Genomic DNA, 26566 nt, shown 5'->3' with positions numbered 1-26566 from the left:
TCTCGGGGGAACTCTGACTAATATATCTCCTTTCTGGAGGTCACCTTCTCGGTGAAGTCTTCCATAACCATCCTATTAAACCAGAAAACTATTCCCTATCCCTCTTTCTTTCTTAATTCTCTGTAGTTTCTTTTTACTACATCCAACATGCTATAACTTTCCCTCTTTATTTTATGTATTGCTTGCCTATGAAAACTTAATGGGAGCAGGGATTTTTGTTCATCTTTCCCCTCACTTCCCCAGGCTTCTCCAGAACGCAGAACAATGCCTGGCACATAGTACATGTTCAATAAATATTTGTTGAATATTTATTCAACAAATAATATTGAATGAATGAACTTGAAAAGAAAGAAATTCAGTAGTTCAAGTGTTGCTTTTGATCAGATATTTTTTTTCTGAGCTCTGAAGATTTCACACATACAACCCACAAGAAATGTGGTTGAAAAGGTCTGCATAACTGCCACAGAGAATATTCCAGAAGGATGGGCAACAGCATGGAAGGGAAAAAGACCTTGCAGATACTTCGCCTGGAAAAGCAGACATTAGGGAGGGTATGAATAAATGGAGGAAACAGAATTCGTTGTTAGCGTATTAGTTTTTTACAGCGGCTATATTGACTTACCAAAAATTGAGTGGCTTAAAACAATAGAAATGTATTCTTTCACAGTTCTGGAGGCCAGAAATCTAAAATCAACATGTCAGCAGAGCCATACTCCTTTGCGGGAATCGGTTCCTTGCTTCATTCACTTCCTAGTAGCTGTCACCATTCCTTGACCTGAGCCTGCACCACTCCAATCTCTGCCTCTGTGGACACATTGCCTCCTCCCCCTCTTCTTTCTGTATGAAATCTCTCCCTGCCTCACTCTTTTAAGGACATACATCGGTATGGTTTGGCTGTGTCTCCACCCAAATCTCATTTTGAATTGTAGCTCCCATAATCCCCATGAGTAATGGGAGGGACCCAGTGGGAGGTAACTGAATCATGGAGGTGGGTTTTTCCTGTGCTGTTCTCATGATAGTGAATAAGTCTCATGAGATCTGATAGTTTTATAAAGGACAGTTCCCCTGCACATGCTCTTTTGCCTGTTGCCATATAAGACATGCCTTTGCTCTTCCTTTGCCTTCTGCCATGATTGTGAGACCTCCCCAGCCATGTGGAACTATGAGTCCATTAAACCTCTCTTTCTTTATAAATTACCCAGTCTCTGGGATGTCTTTATTAGCAGCATGAAAACAGACTAATACACACATCATTGGATTTAGGGCCCACATGGAAGACCCAAGATAATCTCCTCATTGCAAAATCCTTACCTTTATAACATCTTTAAATATCTCTTTTCTAAACAAGGGAACATTCACAGGTTCCAGGAAACAGGATAAGGACATGTCTTTTTGGTGACCGCCACTCAACTCATAACAGTGAGATAAGAAATTGGATTGTGCTGTGATTCCACAATGACAATCCTTAAGGTTGTTGTCCAGCTGCCGACATGAGGGTACTTTCTGAGGGATGTGGGCCTTTGTAATCAAGACAACTAAACCCTCTCAGGGTTCCCTAAGGACTCAAACTAATTCAAATTAATAAGTAAAGCTTTAAACAGTTACTTATTAAGGTAAAGTTCGTTTTCAGGAAGCCATGTGCTGAAAGCAAGACCAAGCGTTTTCTTTAGACAAGGGAGTCAGCTGTGGGTCAGGCTTTAGATTCTGGTTCTTTTCTCTAACTTCTCCTGATCTTATGATAGGGATTCCTATAATCTGGCTCAAGAGTTATCATGTGCTCTAATCCATGGAAAGGCAATACATTGCACTTTGCACTCAAATTTTTAAAATGTTATCAAGGTCATCTCTTAAGCAATCTCTTAAGCAGCACAAGGACATTCGAAGAGATCCAAGTTCAGAATTTCTGGCTGTTTTTCCTGATGCTAGTCTCCATATCCCATGACCGTATTTCCGCCTTTCCCTGAGGTTCAGGAGGCTTGAAACTTTTAAATGAAATTTATTTTGTTTAAAGTATTATAATGGGCAGTTTTCAGGACCAAGTATTCCACAATTTATTTAAATATCCCATATAACCTTACAGTTCCCTGAGTAAGTATAAATAACTATTCTATTTAAATTTTAAGATGCTAAATTTTATTATAGCCAGAAATAGTTTCTTTTTGCTGTTAGAAGTGGAGCCACTCAAGTCTCTGACCTTACCATTCCTAGGCCAATAAAATATCTATTAAAAGGTCATATGCCAGTGACACGTAATATCTACTGAGTGAATTCGTAAGTCGGATTCTAGCATTAAAAACTCTTTGAAAATTAAACTTTCACTACCCTGGGCACCCTGTCTGTGGGATAGCCCTGCTACTCAAGGAGCAATACGAAAGAAAGAAAGAAGCACAGAAAGAAAGAAGGAAGGAAGGAAGGAAGGAAGGAAGGAAGGAAGGAAAGAAAGAAGAAAGAAAGAAAGAAGGAAAGAAAGAAAGAGAGGGAGAAAGAAAGAGAGAAAGAGAGAAAGAAAAAGAAAATTAAATTTCAATTGAAAATGGGGAAATATTTGTGAAATTTATTTCAAAAATTCATTTAGCAAAATATAAATAACTAGCTGGGCATGGTGGTATGTGCCTGTAGTTCCGGCTACTTGGGAGGCTGAGGTGGGAGGATCACTTGAGCCCAGGAGTTTCGGGCTATGGTGAGCTACAACTGTACTACTGCACTCCAGGCTGGGTGACAGAGTAAGAGTTTGTCTCTAAAATAAATAAATAAGTAACAACGTAAACTTTTATATTTTGGGGCTTAGTTTTTAGGAAAAAAGAGGCACATTACAATAAAATAAACTGGTGGGATTTATTCAACATCTCAATATCTAAGGCATGGCCTGAGGTTTTAGTGATGGACTCCACTATTTCTTTAAAAATTAATCAATTAATACAGTAAAATAAATTAAAGCAAATTTTTCTTAAACATGTAAGACAAACCTAGATCCAGATTGGGTGCTCTAGAGAGCTGTTTCCTGCATGGTTTGTCTCCTCCATCATTATCCACAGGACTCTGAGAAGTTGTAGGAATACGCAGGTGCAGAGTTGAGGCACAGCTTCATCTCCAATGTCATGGAAAAGGACTGTACATCATGGGGACAGAGCCCTGTGCTCCCCTATGCTACTTGGACACAGCCTGGGGAGAGAGTGACCTCCTGGGTGTATTCACATTGGAGACCCCACTCTTTTTTCGTGACCTGACCTTCATACTGATGACCCCAAGACACTATACACCAAGGCCAAATAATCTAGTTAGTAATAAGAGCAGGGCTTTTAGAGTGATTTTAAAATAAGTATTGAGAGAAAGAAGGATCACCAGTTAACATGCAGTCAACATTCTAATGCAATCTGATATGGCTGTCCATCATATGGCAGAGAGATGTGGGGGCCAATGAAACAGCTAGGCTACCTTCTCCTCTTGTCCAGGGTGCTGTGAATTTAAGCAGCAGTAATAGACTGATGGCAGTGGAGGCCTCCACCTGTGAAGATCAGTGTGCTTCTAATGGCTATGTCTGAAACTCAAGAGATTCTGGACTCCTTGTGACATCTATGCAAAATCTGGGCTAGAATATACATCCTGCCCAGACATACTGATGCCAGCCTTCAGACAGATTTTACTACAATTAGTACATGGAGACTCATATTCAGTAGGTTCTAATGAGATGCTTAAATTAAAAAAAACAAACTGTAAAGTTTACTTTCATTTAGAAAGGGTACTTGATCAGATACATAAAGGAAAATGAAGTAATGGGTGGGTGGTCCTGATTGTTTTATCTTCCTAATCCTTAGCCGGGGAATATTCTTTTTATACCGAATGTGTATTCGGTGGTCCTCACCTATGCTTTCTTCTCAGGGACATAAAAGCAGAATATTGCCACTTCATGGATTACAGAAGTAGCCTCCTAATAGGTTTCCTGGTTCCCCTCTCCAATTCATTTTCCACAGCACACGCAAAGAGATTCTGCTAAAACAAAAGCTGGAGCATGCCCTCTCAATGGCTGCTCCTGTCTTCTGGATAAAGCTCCAAGCTCTTGATGCTTCTTGCAATGGTCTTGCATGCTCTAGCCCCATTATGGTTTCCCTTGGTCTCAGCTCTTTTCATTAGAATGGACTTCTTTCTGATCCTGTACTGTTCCCTTTGCCTTAGGCCAGCTACATCTGCTGTTCCCTCTGACTTGAACCCCTTCCTACGACTTCTAAGAGTTCTCATTCCTACTCACACATCTCTTAAATTGACTTAAGATTCACATCCTCTGGAAATGATATGCAGTGAAGCTAAGACCCTGTTTTATATTATTAGTAGGCCATCTCTTGGACCAGCAGTTATAAATCAAAGACCACTGGTAGTGTAAGTACTTTGAAAAGAGATTTAGGATTATATGTGTAGACAATCTGAAGCAATTATCAAAGATAGGCTGGCTTCGTAATATTTTCTGACAGAATCATCTCTTTGGCACTGGATACTCTATGCAGCAAAAATATCCATCATGTCCAAAGCTGCCTCTGCGTGTTTCAGAGCTTTCAAGAATAATTTCAAAATCCTTTCAGTCAGGCAAATTTTTATGCTGAGTACTTTTTATTTGGTTTTAAAACCTAATGATCTATATGTTGCTGAACAGTTTGTTCTACCCCTCTCTACTCTTTCATATTAAATTGAATTAAATAAACAAGACACATCAATGAGAAATCCACATGTCAAAATGGCTGATTTTTAGCTTCCTTTGGCTAGAAAATATCAGTCCATGGACTCCTTCCAGGCGTGCACTGCCAGGGGATTCTGTACTGAAGCAATGAGAAGTCTTCAAATCCATCTACAAAACACTCCAGAAAGCATCTCTTAACTAAGGATGTACAGAAAGACAGTACAAACCAAAGCATGTGTGTAAGGATTGGGCTCAGAAATCCTTTTAAAATCTAGAAGTCTAAGTGCTCATATTCTACACACGAAGGTGTTCATCTGAATTATCCCCTACCGGTCAATGGGCAGAACTGTCGCAGGGAGGTCAGTGGGCACACACTGAGGAGATGGGAACTGGGAACTTGCATTTGTGCCTGAACCTGAGCCATGCCTGAGAAAACTTGGACAGCACTCTTTTGTGGTCACGGAATTTTCCTGATGATTTACTCCTTTGAAGACAGTTGTGCTTGTGGCTAATGCTGAGGAATTAGAGGCTTACATGAAATGTAGTCCAGGAGGATTTTTTCCCTAACATTTTGTTATGAAAATCTTTACACATATAGAAGAGTTGAAATCATTTTACAGTGGACACCCATATACCTACCACATAGATTCCACCAGTAGCATTTCACCATACTTGCTTTAGCATATGTCTATATCATTTATCCTTTTGGGTGCATTTCAAAGGAAGTTGCAGGCATCAATAAGAATACTTTATTATATGTATATGTGTTATTAACTAGGATTCATGAGGATTAAGAAGGCGGCTCTGCAACAGAAGCATGATTCTCTTTCTAGAACATTAATTCCACTGGGCCTAGGAATTCCCTCAGTGTCCCTTAAGGGAACCTACTCAGGACAAAGCCAGGCATTTCATCTCTTCCTAAAGAACTACTTATACATATATCAGGGAAGAATATAAAAGGTGTTTTTTCTCCCCACTCCCCATACAATCTTGTCCATCAACATTATCAAATAGGTTGGCAGGGCTCCCTAGAGTGCTTTGTCATGACACCACTCAATTCATAGGTAGAGAAGACACAATCCTAGTTCTGCAGAAATTCTCAATAGCTCCTATTCTGATAGGGAATGACTTAATGAAGGTCTTGTATGTATTTAAGCCTGTCCCAATAAGAGATAATGTATTCTTATTAGTGAGCTCATCCTCAGGAGACGGGAAGAGATGGTTGTAATGAGAGCAGCTTGTGTCTGAATTGGCTTGGGTCTCACTACAAAATAATTTTCCATTGTCTTAGGCATTCGCCTAAGAGAATGTTTAAAAAAAAAAAAAGATAATTGGCATTGCTGTCAAGAGACTAACTGAATTTCCTTGTTTCATATTGTCAAACTTTTGAGAGGACTTAATCTGCCTTTTACAATGGGGAAGATGGTGAATTACAGAGAGAAGTGAGCTTTTGAGAGTGTCCTAAAAAGCCTGCAAAGACACTGAGAAAGCTGAGGGTTTGATGGAGCCTTTTGGATACATGTTAAAGGCTATTGCCAATGTTTCCAGAGCTTTCACCCCAATCCACCATCACATCCCCAAATGCAGGATATCCCACAGCCATCAAATCTGGGCATGAATTCTAATACACTTTTTCCCTTCTCCTTATTGATTTCATTTTCCAAATCTATACAGAATATTTTTTATGACGGTAATGTGTGATACTACTCCTTTCCTTCCTTTAGCTCAAGAGTTAACAAACTTTTCTTAAAGAGCCAGAGAATACATATTTTAGACTTTGCAGACTATCAAGTCTCTGTCACAACTACTCAATGCAGCTGTTGTAGTGTGAACACATAGACAATGCATAACAGAATGCGCATGGCTGTGCTCAATAGAAATTTTAAGGACACTAAAATTTGAATCTCAAATGATTTTCATGTGCTCTAAAATATTCTTCTTCTTTTGATTATTTTTCAATCAGTTCAAAATGTCAAAATCATTCTTAGTGCACTGGCTGTGCAGAAAGAGGCACTGGCCTGGATTTGAACCCTGTTCTTGTTTGGCACTATGCAATAGAACCGTCTGTAATTGTGGAAAAGTTGCATATTGGCACTGTCCAATACCACAGCCACTAGCTACATGAGAAGACTGAGCACATGAAATGTGCTAGTGTGACTGAGAAACTGAATTTTAAATTTTATTCTATTTGTCAATAATTTATATTTAAATAGCCCTGTATGGCTAGTGTTTACCACCTTGGACAGTACAGCTCCATAATTTTCTTTCCTATTAACTTGAAAAAATGGTCTTATCTCTTGCCTACGTTAAAATGGACCCCCAAATTCTTTCCTTTGCTGCTTAAGTTATATAGCTATAACTCTGGGGAGACAACAGTTGATGTCTTGATTTTATATATTGCATAGCAAACACAGGGAAACACACACAGCATATGCAAATACCTATACTGCACATGTGCATGAATGCATACGATCCTGATATAGCTCTTCATTGGAATTCCATCACTTCCAAATTCAGTGAACAAATAATCATGGGGAAAAATGCCTACCACTTAGTAAGGATAGTTCCCTCCTATTCAATGTCTATTATAAAAAATGCAGCATTGGATAATGAAAACTATCATATAGTATAAACTTAAACTTTTGTGGTGGTTTCCTTAATTACTTGTTACAAAATCCTATACCTCCTTTAGACAGCTTGAAATAATGAACTTGCAAAACTGACCTAAGAGATGTCATCTGAAATACGCAAAGTGATCATTTCCAAGTAAATGACAGTACATAAACTCTAGGTCATCTTAAATCAAATCTCAGCACTTCATGCTGAGCTCACAGGTCAAGGCCAGAGAAGCCGACCACTGAAACACAAAAGCATAAAATCACTATCATTTAAATGGCTTTGGTAGCAATCATTTAGCATACCTGTAAAGTCTTATTCATTATAAAATGATGCAATTATATTTTTCATCTTGATTAAACCCATTTAGAGTGAAACTTCTATCATCATTGGCAAAGATGATTTAGGGTTAACTGAGGAAATTCTAGAGTGAGAGATGAGTGACAGTTGTCTGTCATGGGTAACACAAAACAATAGGAAAGAAGTTTAAGTTAATGGTAAGAAAATAAACGCTTGCCCTTACAATCCTAGTGCTGAGTTTAGAATAATCCCAGGCCTAGTTGCTCCTTGAAAACTCTCCATGGCTCCATCTGAGGCCTTCTTTTCTTTTCTTTTTTTTTTTTTTTTTGAGACAGTCTTGCTCTGTCGCCCAGGCTGGAGGGCAGTGGCGCAATCTCCCGCTCACTGCAAGCTCTGCCTCCTGAGTTCATGCCATTCTCCTGCCTCAGCCTCCCGAGTAGCTGGGACTACAGGCGCCTGCCACTACGCCCGGCTAATTTTTTATATTTTTAGTAGACACGGGGTTTCATCGTGTTAGCCAGGATGGTCTCGATCTCCTGACCTTGTGATCCACCCGCCTTGACCTCCCAAAGAACTGGGATTACAGACGTGAGCCGCCGCGCCCGGTGAGGCCTTCTTTTCTTTGTCATGCTATATTCTCTCCACTTTCCTTCCATTTTAATATGTATGACTCACAAATCTTTTATCTCCAGCTAAGACTTCTCTTCTCAATTCCAAAGTGGTACATTTCACCGTCTACACGACTTCTCTAGATGCCTGAAAACATCTCAATCATACTATGTCCAATGTTGCTGTCATGGCTCCCTCCCCCTGATTCCCAGTTTGGCAGTTTGACACCTAGCCCAGGAATAGGAGTCAAAATCCACTCAGTTGCACAAACCACATGTCTAGGCAATTCCTTGACTCCTCCCTTTCCCTGTATCCTACAGCCAATCCGGCTCCAGGCCCTGTTTCTCACATCCTTCTACCTCTGTCCATCACCACTGTCATAAACCGACTCCACACTGCCAATGTCTCTTGCCTGCAGTAACATAATATCCCTAGCTAATCTTTTGCAACCCGCTTGCCCCTTCTACCCTTTAATTTGCTCCCCACATTAATAAAAAAAAAATTTTCAAAGCCTAAATCTGATCATATTAGATTTAGCCAGCCTTAAGTCATTCAGCTTCAGCCAGCCTTAAGTCTTATTAGGATAAAAGCCAAGGCTTTATGGGTTTCATTTCTGTCTACCTTTCTAGCTCTATTCTATATTCTTTTCCTGATGCTCTGTGGTCTATCTACCATGACTCTTCAGTTCCTTGCACACACCATGGTCCCTCCTATCACAGGGACTTTCTGAAAGGGTTTCTCTTCGTCCACACACTCTTTCTCACTCTACCAGATCTTATATCATTTACCTAGTTAATTCCTACTCAGCCTTTTGCTCTTAGTTCAAACATCACTTGCTCCAAGATGTTCTGCCTGATCTTCAATCCCCTATACCTACCTTGCTCAGACCAGTCCGGGTTTTCCTGGCACCATGCTCCTTTCTTTCAGAGAACTTGTCTGAGTTTGTAGCTAGACAATTAGTTCATGAGATCATTTGTTTATTGGTTCCTTCTCTCCTTTTTTTGGGGGGTAAATTTCACTGGAGCAGGGACAATGTCTACTCCAGAACTTGGTCACTGGCATATTGAATACATTCAAAAAACATGTGAATGAATAAAATGAGTACAATGAGGACCTGGGGATAGTGTAGGTGAGTCTATGGTGGCATATGGGGATGGGAAGGGATATAATGCCAACCTTCCTTGCAAGCCCAAGCTACTCCAATGATGCTTCACCTCTGTGGCCAGCGTTGACCCATGAACTCAATATCCAGACATCAACCAATATCCAGGGTGTTATGGGTGTGTGTTATGATTGGCTTACTAATTTATTCCTCCCTTACTCCAAGTTACCTTTTTATTCTTATTCTCAATTTTCCCCTTATCTCATATTCCCCAATTATTTTTTATGGATTTTTATCTTTCATTGATGCATGAATCATTATTATTTGTGTTCCTTCTGAGACCAAAACTACCTTTTAATAAATAACACTTATAATTATAACTTATGAATCCCAATCCTCATTGTACTGCTAAGCCTTGAAAATCCAAGCTGAGATCCAATTCTGGTGGCTATATGACAATACAGTAGCCAGCTGGATATGCAAGCCTCATTGTCTCAGTAGCATTATTCTTGTTTTGCCCTTAAGGCTACTCGTAGTTTCTATCACATACTCTTTCTCATCCACTTCCTGCCATTCCTGAGTTCTGAATTTCTCCTGCAATAAAATATGGATTAATAAAGCAGAAACAGGGCCCATTCAAATTCTAGCATCCAATGAAAATAAAAGACAGAGAAAGCATGCAGCCAGCATTTTAAACCTGTGCTTTAATATCTTAGGATTCACCATGAAAATATTTTTCTGGGAACAGGTTCTGGGGTCTGTGCTTAGTGTATCTACCCTTTTTCCCAATGTCCCCTTTCCAGAGATATATTTGTATCCAGCTGACATTGATTCATGCAGCCAGATGGCAAAGGACAGAGCTGGACCACTCTAGGCAATGTGTGTCCTACTTACAGGCCCAACAATCTGCAGTCTAATACTAAATAAAGGTATTGAGCCTTTAAGTTTCAAAAAATGCAATTTTGGTTGTTGGTTATCCTACATGTAGCATGGACAGTCTGAATGCTGGATGTGTAAATTCCAGCAAGCAAGGAGATAAGATGTTAAACTGATTCCCCAAGGCAGGATAGAGAGAAGTATAGTGGGTGTCATTGCCAACCCTGTGAGATGTTGACAAAGCCACTGAGAACCAGGAGTAAATGTTTAGGAACCTAAGGAACAAAATTATCACTGGCAGACAATTGTAATGACCTTGTGATATGGTGGGAAGTGTCCCAGGGTATTTAGGATGTGTAAGATCTTCAAGGGCCTTCTGAACTATCTAAAAGAGATGGTAGAGGCATTCCTGTGCAGAAGGTATTAGTGCTGACAGCTTGTTCCCTGATGGAGACAGGATATAAATCAAAGGGATATAAACTGAATCAGAGCATTCCATAGAAACAAAGATGCCACTAGGGAATATGCTCTCACATCAAGACATATTAGTTCAGAATGGCCTTGTTCAAAATGGCCACAGGTATGTCAAATCAAATATCAATAGTTCAATATGGTATAAAACTGGGTAAAGTGTACATGAATTGATTAGCAACCTAATATAATACAGTTGTCCCTAGGCATCCATGGGGATTGGTTCTAGGACCCTCTTTGGATACCAAAATCCACGGATGCACAAGTTCCTTATTTAAAGTGGTGTAGGCGGGAGTGGTGGCTCTGGCTGGGCATGGTGGCTCAGGCCTGTAATCCTAGCACTTTGGGAGGCCGAGGTGGGCAGATCACCTGAGGTCAGGAGTTCGAGACCAGCCTGGCCAACATGGTGAAACCCCATCTGTACTAAAAATACAAAAATTAGCTGGGCATAGTGGTGCATGCCTGTAATCTCAGCTACCCAGAAGGCTGAGGCAGGAGAATCACTGGAACCTGGGAGCCGAAGGCTGCAGTGAGCCTAGATTGTGTCACTGTACTCCAGCCCGGGTGACAGAGTGAGACTCTCTCTCAAAAAAAAAAACAAAAAAGGGGTGTAGTATTTGCATATACCCGTTGCACGTCCACTTAAACACTTCGAATCATCTGTAGGCTAGTTATAATACCTAACTTAATGTAAATTTAGGGAATAATGATAATACCTAACTCAATGATTTAGGGAATAATGACAAGAACAAAAATCTATACACATTCAGTACAGACACTGTTTTTCCCCCAAATATTTCTGATCTGCGGTTGGTTGAATTCACGGATGTGGAACCCATGGATACAAAGGGCTGACTGAGCTGTAACAGAGAACTTTATAGAGATATCTCTGTTCTCTTCTACTCACATCTTAATTTTATTGCAACAGATCAAAGGTAGAAATATCATTTCATCAGTCAGTCTTGGAACTCAGAGGGGTCTTCCCAGCTGGGGTTTTCAATGACATATCTGAGGAAGTGTTTAGGAAGATGAGGGACTATTGTTTAACCAACTAATCCAGGGACCCGTTTTTTGCTGCTTTTTAGTTTTTCTTTCTTGTGGAAACTCTGGCATTGGTGCAATGACTGGCTTTGTGTCCTAAAGCTCCCCTTACCTCTGATAGTCTCATCCTTTAATCTCCACACTGGCTTTAGGTATCACTATAGAATTATTGAAGAAAAATGCCCAGAATCCTACCCACAGTATTTTGGCAACTTAGCTTCCAGATCATTTGGTTCCTGATTTTACTCTGATCTTCTTAGGCACCTGAAGGCCTGTCCATTCCCAGCACAGGGTTCCTGGCTACCTTCCTGTTCACTCTGTATCCTTAGTATGTAGCACAGTGCCTGACACATACTAAATGCTTAATAAATATCTTTTGGATGAATATTTAAAGTGAATGGGTCTGAACTTTACTGTTTCCCCAATTTAAAATATAAGAATATATATGCAACTTTTTATTGCCCAACTATTTAGTCCGCAAAATATTAACTCATTCTATAAACTTGTTGAATATCTCCTCTATGCAAGGTGCTTGGAGAAATAACAGAGATGCGACCCCTGTGTAGGTACGAAACAAGTTATAAACAAGTAATCACAAGAATAAGATATTTTCAGAATGATGGTGCCACACATTTAAAAACAAAAAAAAAGGAAAAAAGATAGAAACTACTCTGCCATGAGAAAGTCTCTCTGCAAAGAAACACTTGAACCAAGAACTGCAGAAAAAGGTACCAGTGTGGAGATATCTGGAGGAATTGTGGCCTAGCAGCAGAAACAGGAGAAGCATGGTTCCATCTGGGGACAGACAAAGAGCTGGAACAGTGGGAGTACAGTGCGCACTGCGAGGGGGCGGGTGGAGAGGGATACAGGGCCAGGCTGTGTAGACGCCTACTGAGGAGGTAGGACTTGACATCTTCTGATAAACCCACAGAGCGGCGTAGTGGCTTTATCTGAATGACTTGAATGTCCACTTTTTATATGCAATTACTGTTAATCAGTTTAACATAATAAAAAATTTGAATGATGCTGACATGCGAAAATATCCCATCTGTCAAAATTATTCTTACAGTAAACTGATATATCACAGCTACTCTCCTCCCTCCATTTTTAAAAGTGTCATTTAAATATATATATGTATATTTTTTTTTCTTTTTTGAGACGGAGTCTCACTCTGTTGCCCAGGCTGGAGTGCAGTGGTGTGATCTCAGCTCGCCACAACCTCCGCCTTCCAGGTTCAAGCAATTCTCTTGCCTCAGCCTCCAGAGTAGCTGGAATACAGACGTGGGCCACCATGTCTGGCTAATTTTTATATTTTTAGTAGAGATGGGATTTCACCATTTTGGCCAGGCTGGTCTCGAACTCCTGACCTTGTGATCCACCCACCTCAGCCTCCTAAAGTGCTGGGTTTACAGGCATGAGCCACCGCACCCGGCCTTAAATATATATTTTAATTAAAAAAATTTTTCTTTTACCTCTACTCAAGATAGCTTTGATCTCCTCAATATTGAGTACATATAAAAGAGGGTAAAATAGTCATAAGATATAAAGAACATTGAAGCATAAACACCTACTTACTAGTTTATAAAATCCTCTCTCCTCCTGACTCCTCAGAGGTAATGGCAGTCTTGAATTTTTTGGTTTTATTGTTCCCATACTTTAAAAAACTTATTTGTATCATATTTGTATACTAAAACAATATATTGATTCATTTTGCATATTTTAAATGTATTGGATTGAATCATACTGTATATATTTTCCTCCCACTTGTTTTTTTAACTAAATATTTTGTTGGTGAAATTTATCCAAGTTGTTATGTGTAGCTACAAGTCATATTTATTTAGTTGTTGTGTAATATTCTTTTGTAGGAATATATTAACATTGCTTTATTCTACTATTATAGGTGGGTTATTTTTCATTTCTTTTTCTAGTACAGAGAGTGTTGCTATGAACACTCTGGCACAACGCTCCTGATACACATACGCTACAATTTCTCTAGGGAGTTTCTACCTTGATGAGGAATTTCTGGTTATAGGACTGTACACCTTCAACTTAACTAGATAATCTCAAACTGTTTTTCAGAACGTTTGCACCAATTTTTACTCACACCTGCGTTTACAGTTGTCCCGGATGCACCATATCCTTGCAATTCACTTGATATTGTTAGACTTAAAAAATTTGCCTGTCTGAAGGCATAAAATAATATTAACACTGTGGTTTCAATGTGCATTTCTTTGATTACTAATGAGCTTGAGCCTATTTATATGTTGCTAATCTTTTGTGTTTTTCCAAATTAGAAGCACCTGTTTGAGTTTTTCCACATTTTTCTACTATTTGTCTTTCACTTAATCTGTAGGAATTTCATATATAATAATATAATACCATGTTATAATATAGAGTATATATAATACAATATAATACAGTTGACTCTGTATCCATGGGTTCTCTGTATCCACTGGTTGAATCCGTATCCACCGATTCAACCAATTGTAACTCAAAAAATTTTGAAAAAAAAATACATAAATAAAACATAATACAAATTAAAACCAATACAGTATAACAAGTATTTATATGGCATTTTAGGTATTATAAGTAATCTGGAGAGGATTCAATATATATAGGAGGATGAATACATTCTATAATACATATAATGTATATTTATAATACATATAAATAAACCACAGTGTTATACTATTTTATACCTCTACACTGGCATATCTGAGGAAGTGTTTAGGAAGATGAGGGACCATTATTCAACCAATTAAACCAGGGATTCGTGTTTTGCTACTTTTTATTTTTAAGTCTAATGATATTAAGTAATTTTCAAGGATATGGTGCATCTGGGACAACTGTAAACTGTTGGTGGAAGTAAAAATTGGTGCAAACCCTCTGGAAATCAATTTGAGACTATCTACACCATTTTGTGTCAGGCGCTTCAGCATCTGCAGGTTTTGGTATCTGTGGGGGGATCCTAGAACAAATCCCTCATGGCTAGCAAAGGATGATGTATAATACTAATTTTTGATGAAGTTTTAAGTGTAGGAGTTATCTGTCTTTTTACTCTCTTCAAAGTGTCTTTTGATGAACAGAATATCTTACCTTTAATTTAGCCCAAATTATCCAATCTTTCTGTTAAACTTTGTTCTTTTTCTATATTGGTAAAGAAAAACCTTCCTTTTCCCAAATGCACAAAGGTATTCTACATAATATTCTAAAGATTTATAGTTTTATATTTCATATTTAATTCTTGAAAGCACATAGACAGGATTTTTGTGTGTGAGGTGAGGTAGGAGTCTAATTTAGTTTTTTTTCCATATCAATAATAATAGTTCTTTCAATATTTATTGAAAAGCCTGAGTTTCTCCACATGTCTCCAGTGCCATCTCTCTCATAAATGAAGTTCTCACATCAGTGTGCATTTATTCATAGACCACTTATTTGTGCCCATGTTAAAGCTGCCAATATCCCACTAATATCTTAATTACTATATATTCAGAATGATTTTTGATATGTGATGAATATTTATGTTCTGTCCCACTTCAGAAACATCTTGGTAATTCCTGGGCCATTGCTTTACCATAAAAATTTTGGAATCAGCTTGTCAAATTCTACAAATGTTGACTTTTTTTGGTACTGCATTTAATCTATAGATCAATTTGGGAGAACTTTTTTTTTTTTTTTTTGAGACTGAGTCTCCCTCTGTCACCCAGGCTGGAGAGTGCGGTGGCACAATCTCGGCTCACTGCAGCGTCCGCCTCCTGGGTTCAAGCGATTCTGCTGCCTCAGCCTCCCAAGTAGCTGGGATTACAGGCACATGCCACCACACCCAGCTAATTTTTGTATTTTTAGTAGAGACGGGGTTTCACCATGTTGGCCAGAACTTATTTTTATGCTATTGGCTCTTCCAATTCATAAGCATGTTATAATAGACCTTGTTTGATGTTATACCCAATAATAACTTTACTTGTTATGATGTTATATATTTTTTAGGTTATTCTAGCTGCCTGTTGCTTATATATGGAAATGAAATGGATTTTTATAAATTAATTTTATATTCAGCATATTTGCTAACTCATTAACTTATCTGTAGATTATTCTGAATAGTTATTCACATCAATTGCAAATATTCTTTCACTTAATATCTAAATATTGTATCTTTTATTTATTCTTCTTGTCTTACTGCATTGAACAGAAAGGGATAATAGTGGGCATCCTTTTCTAAAGAGAATGTTTTAATTATAAGGTTTTCCTTGGATTTTGCTTTTGTTTTTTGAGTTTCACACACACATACATTAGTAAAGTTTTTAATTGTGTTGTCTTATTCAAATCTATACTGTGACAATATTTGTTTGCAGTTTTCTTGATGTATCAATTACTGAGAGAAGTGTGTTGAACATTTTTGACTATAGAGGTAGATTCAGTATTGTCAATATTTTTAATACACGTATTGTGACAGTACATTATTATGTGCACATAAGTTTAAAATTGTTACATGCTCTTGGAGAACTAAACATTTTGTCATTATGTAACAGCTTACTTTGTTTTTGCCTTAAAGTCTATTTTATTTGATATGAACATAGCTGAAGCAGGTTTCTTTTGGTTAGTATTTGCATGGTATATTTTTTGTTTCCTTTATACTTACAAGTTTTCTAAACTCCTATACTCCATAGATGTCTTTTTGAAGCAGCATATTGCTGAAGTTAAAAAATACATACAAGCTGACAATCTTTGATATTTGAAAATGGAACATTTTTGCATATGCTGTAATTACTGATACTAATGGATTCATTTTTATGCTTTCAATCTTTTACTTTCCTTTCTGTGCTTAATTCCCCCTTTTTTCTTGCTTTCTTTTGGATTATATTTTCATCCAAATATGGATGAAAGCAAGAAAATATTTTCATCCAAATATGCTCCATCACTTTTTTAGTCAGTTGCTCTTATATTGTCAACCTTAAAAGTACTTTCTTAATATTCTGTTTTTCAGAATTCCAAAATCTCAAGTTTTTAGGGCTCATTCTGCTGTCATTTTTGCTCATTCTCATTCATGGACTTTCTTTGTAATCTCATATTTTTTCCCTCTGCAATTTATGGTTTGTTCTTTTATTGTTTTAGCAGCATTGGATGTTTCAATATTTATCACATCCTAGAGTTAATCAATATTTGCCCTCTTCCTGAACATCACAAAGACTCAGAGTGCTTTAATACCAATTATCTATTTTAAATTGATATTGAATTGTTTTATATTTTAGTTCTATTTTTATTTAACTCCATAAAACATTATTATTCTTTTATACCATGAATGTTCATGTATATTTATCTACCCATTTACAATTTTCTTTGGTCTTTGTTCAGACTTTCCATCTGGGGTCATCTTTTCGTCTGAGTAGCATATGGAGATATGGTTTCCTTTAGTGAGGATTTGCTGGTGGGAAACCCTCAGTCCTCACTGTATCCTTGCTCCCCATCTTTTGTCTTCCTGGGCTGTGCTAAAAATCTCTTTATTACTTTCATTGTTAAGTGATACTTGGGTTTCTGGAACTTAAATATGATATATTTAGATGCGGCATTGTTTAAAATACACTATGCTTGAGATTTCTTAATCTATGAATTTGTGAATCTATGAATTAATCCAGAATTAATTTTATTAATTCTGAAACATAACCTCTTCAAATAATCTCCTGTACCTATTTGCTCTCACCTCTTCTCGTTCTATCCTTCATGCCTCTTGATCTCTCCACCATATTTTCCATGTCTTTGATACTTTGCTATATTCTCGCTAATTATATAGATCTCTAAAAATTTACTAATTCTCTTTCTGTTGCTATAACTATGCATTGCATTTTAAATATATTTTTCACTTACAGAGAATCAGTTTGTTTGCAAATGTGCTTCATCGCTTTTTTAGTCAGTTGCTCTTTACTCATATTGTCAACCTTAAAAGTACTTGCTTAATATTCTGTTTCTCATAATTCCAAAATCTCAAGTTTTTGTAGGGGTCATTCTGCTGTCTGTTATTTTTGCTCTTTCTCACTCATGAACTTTCTTTGTATTCATTGTGATTGCTTTCATGTGGTGAATTTCCTGGACCTTTATCTGTGGTAATAGTTTAAGGTCTGGTTTAAAGATGGGTTCCTTTTTAAACAAACTGATTAATTATGTCAGGAGCCCAGAGGATTTCCAGGATGAGACAGATTTAAATTAAATCTCTTTGTTTTTCGTATTCTGAAATTTTCCAGTTTGGAGCCTAAGCGTGGGTCATTTTTTTCTTGTTGCTGAGTACTCAGTTTGGCCCTTCATTCTGGCCCTGAGTTTGTCAGGTGGGGTGAATTCAGGCTTCAAACCCCCAGTGAGGACCAGCTTGCAATCATGAATTCTCAGGGAGAATTTTTTCCTCCTCTAGTCTACACCAAGTTTCAATACCAAGTTCTACCAAGCTGACACTGATAGACACCTTCAAGATAAAGGACAGTTTGCACGCTCTGCTCACCTCTCTGGTACCTGCTTTCACTCGGACCTTGTCCTCTGAGCATTCCCTACTTTTTTCCCATTCATTGATGCATTTAAACATATTTTAAAAATTTTACAGAGTTTTCATTGGAAGCTCAGGTCTCTCTGTTTTGTTTTCTTGATATTTTGTTATGTTAGATTGTATTAGCAACAGATGCGGCATTTTCTATGGCAGAGGGAAACGGGTGACTTCAGGATTGCTTCAGAATCACTGTAATTCTACTAAGAACCAATCAAGTTTGAAGGGCTCATTAACAGAAATGTGATGATATCAAGAAACTATAATGGCTCCTTTTAGCCTGAATTGGATTTCTTTTTAAAGCTAGAAATAGAAAGGGCATTTGAAAGAAGTGGTTCCAGATGAACAGTTAGAGGAAAGGTTAGAATTTCAAACAAGCTCTCATTTAAAACTAACTTTTATCAGTAATGGATTATCTTGCATTAACATGAAGAATACTTTTAATCACCGAGATAATACATAATTACATTATTTCAGTAAACACATGCAAACAAACAATATGGATAGCTGCAAAGCACTCTTTGGCCACCTCCCTAATCCTGGTCCCCTCCCCCAGGTAAACCATGATTTAAGTTTGGTATGTAGATGTCCAGAAATTCTCTGTTTATTCATATTCATATATATGCTTATAGAAAGAACAGAATTTGTTTTGCATTTTAGAAAAATATATAGATGGTACAGTGTTTTGTATGTCTGAACATGTTTTTGTTCTATTCTCTGGCTTGATAGTATGGCTTTAGAATTCCCCATTAAATTATTTTAGAACTTTGAATGCTTTGCTTTACTCTTCAAACTTTCATTTTCTGTAGAGATGCCTGATCTCATTCTGACTTTCAATTTGTGAGTGGTAGTTTTTGTTCTGGAAATGTTGAAAAAAATTCTCTTTGCTTTTGGTATTCCAAAATTTTCCAGTTTGGAGCTTAAGTGTGGGTCATTTCTTTCTCGTTGCTGGGCACTCAGTTTGGCCCTTCAGTCTGGTAATTAACATTCTTCAGTTGTGAAAATGTTTCTTATAATATTTTTTTGATAATTTACTTCCCTTGGTTTTCTCTTTCCAGTGCCCCTCTCAGTTGGGATCCTGTGCTCTGGGAACTTAGCTGTATCTCCTGTTTTTTTCTGAAAGATCAGTTACTTCCCATTTGTTTGCTTTTAATTATTTATTGATCTCTTATACACTCGTATCTCATCTTTCATATTCTTTGCCACTGTTTTACTTTTCTCTTCACTACCATTTTATAGGATATCATTAAATATCACTTCCAGAAATCTTTGCCACAATCCTCCTTAGGAACATCTATTAAACAGGTTATATAATATGTGTTCTATTAATATATCTTACGGTTTCTGTTGTTTTGTGTCATATTATACATATTAGATAGATAGATAGATAGATATTATTGATGCTATAGAGGAAAAGTATTGATTTTCAAATTTTAAACTGCATCTAGCCCCTAACTAAATTCTTCTCTCTGTTTTCAATTGTTTTACGATCAGCAGATAATTTTTTAATAGTCAGATATTTCTAGATCTTGTGTTGCACTGTAACTCACTAAGATGCATTATGGTTGGGAGAAGACAGTGGTTGGGTTTGAGGTCGGGAGTACAAAGCAAGGAGGCTGGAGATTAGACTTCTGACCTGGCCCTACCACTGCCTGTAAGTGGACCTCTGTGGGCCTCTTTCCACATCGGCTAAATGAAAGTGTCAGCTCAAATTGTGTCAAAACCACCTCTTACCATCTACGTAATCTTGTGAAATTGTATACCTTAGGTTTGCCAGGGTTAGCAATGGCTCTTTTACCCCACCATTGCATGATTATAAATTTAATTTGCCCATGGCCCATCAATTCACTTTTGTGTGAGTAATAAAAATAGCAGAGCATGGCACTACAGTCTGAACACCAGATATTGCCAGAAGTCTGTCCAGTGGAAAAATCCTCTATTAAGGAAGAGAAGATAAATCTGAAGAACTGTCATTCCTGGACACTGGAGGTAATTAAAGCAAAGCCCTCAAGGTTATGTCATCAATTTTTCAATTAATATGCCTCCCTCCCCCTTTAATTGTGTATAAATTCATAACAGCTGAAAATGAATAAAGGAAGGAACACAGAGAAAAGAAGGCTGGAACAAACAATGAAGCAGTGCAGCAATGACCCGTTTACCTGACATCTGCACAGTAGAGAAGGGAAGCACATGATCCGAAATCAAAGGGGACTGGGTTTTTTAAATAATGGACATTACACCTGTATAGTTAGTGTGGATTGCTGTGCAGCAAGACACAATCAAGTCTGCTCATTGGAGAATCTGTTTGCTAAGAAAAGCAAAAAGCCTGGAGACTAGATTTCTGGCCTGGCCCTACTCCTGCCTGTAATTGGACCTCTCTGGGCCTCTTTCCACATCTGCTAAATGAAGGTGTCAGTCCAACTTATGTCAAACCCATAGCAATGGATTAACAAATGTAAGAGATTAGTAGTGCACATGATACAAAATGCAAAGAGAGTAAGAGGATATTTATGGGCACCCATCCTTCCTACCTGTTATTGTTTCATAATATAATTTCATGGACAATAAAAGTACCAACATAAGCTTCTTTAGTTTAGAGAACTGTACCAAAAGCAATGAGTAAACCTGCCTTTTAAATATGTTTACACACACACACACACACACACGTGTGCCCACAAGTACATACCATAGGCGGATAGGTGGATGGAAGAATGGATGGATGGATGGATGAATGGATGGATGGATAGATGGAACACTACTTATAAATCCCTGTCCTCCAATTTTAAGAGAGAAAAGATGTTAAAAGGAAAGACATATTTTCTTCTCTACTCTTTGATAAGTGAGTAACTATTGTAATTTCAAGATTGGAAATCTAGGTGTTAAAATCATTCTTGAAATGTAATATTTAGGTTTCTCAACTAAATTAGCTTCAATCCTTAGATAGAATGTTCCAAAAGGCCAGAATCCTGTCAGAACAAGGATAGAAGCGTAATGCCATCGACGAACACCACACATATCCATACTCTTCATCTTGGGCTCTTGTAAAATCTCACACAATACCTTTTTCCCATTTACTTTTGCTAATAAGACTTAAATACTGAGGGACTGTAGAAATACGAATGATCATGACAAAGCTCTGACTAGTAAATCTAAGAATATAATTAGGCACAAAATTTAAATAAAAAGAAAAAGTCATTTCTAAAACTCCCAGCTGAGCCCCACTTCTGGTAGTCACATCAGGGCAGAGGAAAAACCTACAAATCACATAGAAAGCTTTGTTCACACTGGACCCTTGCTGGGGCAGGCATTCACCTATTAATTCCTCTACAGGAAAAATCCATTGAAATACCACCAGAAAAGTCAAAACCAGTTTGTCTATTAGGAATATTTGATTTTATTCATTAATATTTATTTATTTAAAACAGAATCTTGCTCTGTTGCCCTGGCTGTGCAGTGGTGTGATCATAATTCACTGCAGCCTGGAATTCCTGGGCTCAAGTGATCCTCCAACCTCAGCCTTCTCAGTAGCTGGGATTACAGTCATGTGCTACCATGCTCAGCTAATTTTTAAAATTTTTTTGTAGGGATAGGGTCTCACTATGTTGCCCAGGCTGATTTCGATTTCCTTGGCTCAAGCCATCCTCCCACTTCGGGCTCCCAAAGTTCTGGGATTATAGGTGTGAGCCACTGCGCCTGGCCCTCATTCATTTTTACAAGAAATCCATCACCTCCCAATGTTTCCTTCTGCCCCCTTTATTATGATGCTTGGGTCTTCTTTGAGTGTGGTGAAATAGTTTACTTTAGAGCTGGTCTCAGTCAGATATTCTGAGATTTTAAGTATGAAACAGACCTTTAAAAACAAAAAACAGATTTCTGAATGTAACAGCAGAATTGAGTCTCTCTTTCAGCCATGAAATAGCAAACATTTTTTTCTTCTAAAAAATGTGAGTTTAAAGGCTTTGCCTAAAAATCTTGCCAAAACTTTCCACGAGTGAGTAGATTTGGTAGAGAAATGTATTAGAAAAACAGGAAAATGCAGGCTCCACCTAAGCCAGTGTGCCTTTTGTTCCATGTGACCTAATGTTCATGAGACTGTTTGTTATTCACCTCATTACAAACATCTATCTGTCACAGCAGGTGTTGGGTCAGGAGAGGACACGGTGTCCAGGAAACCTGAAATCAGGTTAGAAACCTCCCAAGCGACCAATTCCCTTTCAATTGACTCCGAGTAGCTGGCACTGCCTACCACAGTCCCTGGGCTGCCTGCTCGGGAAATGGCTATAATTTAAGTCACAGCGGAAACACTTCTCAAACCACTCTCCCAGAGGGCGTAGGAGCCACACTTCCCATGACAGGAAGGGAAGCTGCCCTAGTCCTTCTAACTGTTAAAGGAAATAGACAATTTCCTTATGGTTTCTTCAACATTTCACTCCCCATAGGATTGGTTTTACACGTTTTTTTGCATGAGTCAGTCTCTTCGGGTAAAGTTGAAGCTTGTAAAGATGTCCTTCCCATTTTCAGCTCTCCCAAACGGTGGGTAAATCTATTCAGGAACTCAGTGTGTCTTCCAAGGGGAAGAAAGGCATAGGCTTAGACCTGCCAGGCTGCTCTCTGCATCCTCACAGGTCTGTGCTGTGAAATGGTTGGTCTAGATTTCTTCATGGACAAAAGACTGCTGGCCATTTGGGGCGAGATGCCCCAGTAGAGTCTGGCCAAGTCCACTCATTACTTGAGTCCAGCAGACTTCAGTTATGAAGTCATCACCAGAGGAAGCCTCTTTGTCTTGTCCCCAGCTTTCACCAGCCCCCGCTCACACCAGCCCCTGCTCACACCAGCCCCCACTCACACCAGCCCCCGATCACACCACCATTTCCCATCACCAGGACATGCAAGAGCTTTCCTGTCCCTTCTAAGACACATAAGATATGAGGAGTCGTGATCCTGCTCCAGAATCTTCCAGATTTTCGGCTGGAGGGTAGAAGTCAAAGAGGTACATACAAAGTCTCATTTCTTGCTCTATTCTCTTTCTCCCCTTCTTATTCCAACAATTCCAAGGCCAGAGAAAGAGGGGGGCAGGCTTTCCTCTTTTTCTGTGTCTTATCCTGAGTTCTGTCATATTTGGGTATATAGCAAGCAAGGCTCTAGCCCCCTAGACCTGGCTTCTGTGTTAGAAGAAGCTAAAGGAATTTGAAAAATTTGAAAAAAAATACCTTCCTCTCTTGTCATCCCGTTTTACAAAATTTCTCACTGCTAATGAAGATCTTCTCTTCTAGGGAGTCCCATTCTTTCCTCTCCTGGAGCTATGACTCAACCTTGCTGGTAAAAATCCTACAGCAGAATGTGCTTAAGTACATTACCCCTTAAGGGGTAAGGAAACGTATGAGTTTATTATGTGCAAAATATTTTCCCTGCTATAGGAGGCTGAGTAAATACTAATTACAGAAAGGCACATGTGAAGCCTCTTGGTCTGTAGACACTTCAGTGTAGCAGCCATGCAGGCTTGTGGCTTTCTGTATCGGCTCTGACGATCATGATGTAAGTTGTATTAAGTATTGCCGTTCATGTACTCAACAGCAAAAGAAAACAATCTAACATTTAAACAAGGTCTACAGAAATCCTTTATTGTTATTGTTCTGAATAATATATGCTGTATACTCATTAACATATTGTTCCTCCATTGAATATTAATTTATCAGAGGGAAAAACCACTCTGCCAACCATTAATGTAGGTGAAATATCTTTTTCCTGTTCTTCCTTGGCAATGGGGTTGATCTGCACAACCCAATATAAAATCTGCTGATGGAAGTGCACAGGGCTATAGAAGCAACTCTTTCATTTTATTTAGTGTTTCATGATAAACTAGACCGAACCACGAATTAGAAGGACTCATTAATCTCTTCCCAAATGGATTTTCCCTCCTATTTCCTCCATTACTAGACCAGATCCCTGCTTCCCTTCGAGTCTAAACCTCCAAATGAGTGTTAGATAAGCTGTCTCCTGTTCCTGGTCTCCTGTTTAATCCACTCTTACCTGGTTCCCTTCCCCACCTTTCGGCTGATTCCTCATTAATACAGAGGCCAATAATGACCTCCTGGATACTAAAACCAAAGAAGACTCTCCTGTAGCATTCACCAGCTTTAGACACTGGGGATCATGCCCTTCATACTCATGCACTGTTTTTCCTCTGGGTTTCTTTGACACTCTTAGTTTTCCTCCTACCTCATAGGTGGTCCCTTTTTTGTTTTTCACTTGCTTTTTCTATCCTTCCAGACTATTTATTTATTTATAGATAAGGTCTCACTCTGTTGTCCAGGCCAGAGTGCAGTAGTGTGATCTTGGCTCACTGCAGCCTTGACCCCCCAGGTTCAAGCAATCCTCCCATCTCTCAGCCTCCCAAGTAGCTGGGACTACAAGCATGCACCACCACACCTAGCTAATTTTTGTATTTTTTGCAGAGATGGGGTTTCGCCATGTTGCCCAGGCTGGTCTCAAACTCTTGGGCTCAAGTCATCTGCCTGACTCGCCCTCCCAAGGTGCTGAGATTATAAGCATAAGCCACCATGCCTGGCCTCTACCAGATGTTTTCAAGTTAAAAGTTATCCAGAACTACCTCCTGGGATCCCTTTTCCATTCTTTAGATATGCCAAGGATTTCATCCATTCTTATGCAATCTAAATTGATTGTAAATGGATTTTATCCATTCTTATTCAATCTAAATTAATGATTCTCAAATTTGGGGGCACACAGATTTCCCTTGGAGAAAGGGGGAAAACTGTAAATCATTTAACCTTTTCTGCTTGAATTCCTTCTTCTATACTCACCCTCATACCAACCTCCCAAAATGTTACGATGGTAAAATAAATCATAACTGAAGAGAGCTCTAATCAGAAAACACATGTACTACAGTGTACATCTGAAGTGAAAGGCCAGGGCAGGAAACTGTGTGCTCTCAAGTATTTTCCATGTAACCTTGGACACATCGCTTTAACTTCCGGAGCCTTGAATTTTAAATCTCATAGATGTGACATAATTGTAGTTTTAATAAAAGGTCGACTGTGAGTTCTGCCAGACGGTATTACATTTTCAAAGTCTGAGCAACTTTTTACTTGTTTGGGGATGGTGTGAACGGGCAACATTGGAGAGAAATGTTTCCTACAGAAAATAACATTTAATCTGGAAACTGCTGTTTACCCCAGCATCTATTCTATTTCACTTACTGCTACATAAAACTTTTAGAGGAAAAAAAGTGGCCCCTGTAAAATGGAGTCAAGTGTTACGCTTAGTATCAGCTGTGAGCTAGTACTAGCAGCGGGAGGTATGTTACGTTACAGCTGAGGCAGTTTTCAGGTAGAAGACATTGCTGAGGGGGCTAGAAAAATGTTAATGTTAAGTTTTAGGGGAATTTTCTGTTATCCTGAAAACATTTTATACTGAGGGGCTGAAAGTTCATAGATCAACAGAGCAGTACAGGCTCTGTCTAGTGTAGGAAACAGAAAAAAGCTTTAAAAAAGGTAATCTAATTCAGTAAAAAGTTTCATTTTGTTTTTAAAGGATGGGTAATAATGTTTCAACCACGGAAAGCTGCAACAGGAACTCCATATAAATACTGGGAAAACCCTGTACCATGAAAGAGGGTAAGGTTTGTGCCAGCGGTGTGCTGGTAAATGATTAATATACGGCTCTCCTGGAAAATGAAAGGGCCCAGTTTTAGAGATTGTTGACTTTCAATGGTGTAAATACTTGCCCAGAGCCAGTCTCAAAGTAACAAAGTGGTGACCTTGAATAAGGAGTTGGGAGGAGGTAGTTTTAGAGATTGTTGATTTTCAATGGTGTAAATACTTGCCCAGAGCCAGTCGCACAAAGTGGTGACCTTGAATAAGGAGTTGGGAGGAGGTGTACAGTAGCAGACTGTCAGAGCCACCACTACCGATGGTGCGCAGTAGATGTAAAGATGCAAAGTACCTCGAGAGCACCGGCAATAGTGACAGGTATTAAATTATTTGTAAGTGAGCCGGGCATGGTGGCTCATGCCTGTAATCCGAGCACTTTGGGAGGCTGAGGCGGGACAATTGCTTTGAGCTCAGGAGTTTAAGATCAGCCTGGGCAACATGGCAAAACTCCACCTCTACAAAACTAAAAATAAAAAAATCAGCCAAGTGTGGTGGTAAGCCTGTATTCTCAGCTACGTGGGAAGCTGATGTGGGAGGATCCATTGAGCTGACCTCGGGAAATTGAGGCTGCAATGAGCCATGATCGCATCACTGCACTCCAGCCAGGCAACACAGTGAGACCCTGTCTTAAAAAAAATTTAAAAAGTGCTTCAACAAAGCTCTAGCAAAAAATTGGTAAATGATGA

At 38.6% G+C, this 26566-nt stretch overlaps 1 protein-coding gene and 1 non-coding gene across 4 annotated transcripts in view; both read right to left on the bottom strand.

Moving 5' to 3' along the window:
- Window positions 1–26566, bottom strand: part of PLCB1 (phospholipase C beta 1) — a 750426-nt gene that overhangs the window by 50162 nt on the left and 673698 nt on the right. The gene's annotated exons all lie outside the window — the stretch shown is intronic.
- LOC112130383 (small nucleolar RNA SNORA73 family) lies at window positions 2993–3200 on the bottom strand. Its single transcript, XR_002912655.1, has one exon. It is a non-coding gene; the product is annotated as a small nucleolar RNA SNORA73 family (small nucleolar RNA).

This window comes from Pongo abelii, chromosome 21 (genome assembly GCF_028885655.2).
Source record: "Pongo abelii isolate AG06213 chromosome 21, NHGRI_mPonAbe1-v2.0_pri, whole genome shotgun sequence".
Classification (NCBI taxonomy): Eukaryota; Metazoa; Chordata; class Mammalia; order Primates; family Hominidae; genus Pongo; species Pongo abelii.
Note: the sequence above shows the minus strand (reverse complement) of the source record. Positions and strands in the feature narration are given on the sequence as shown.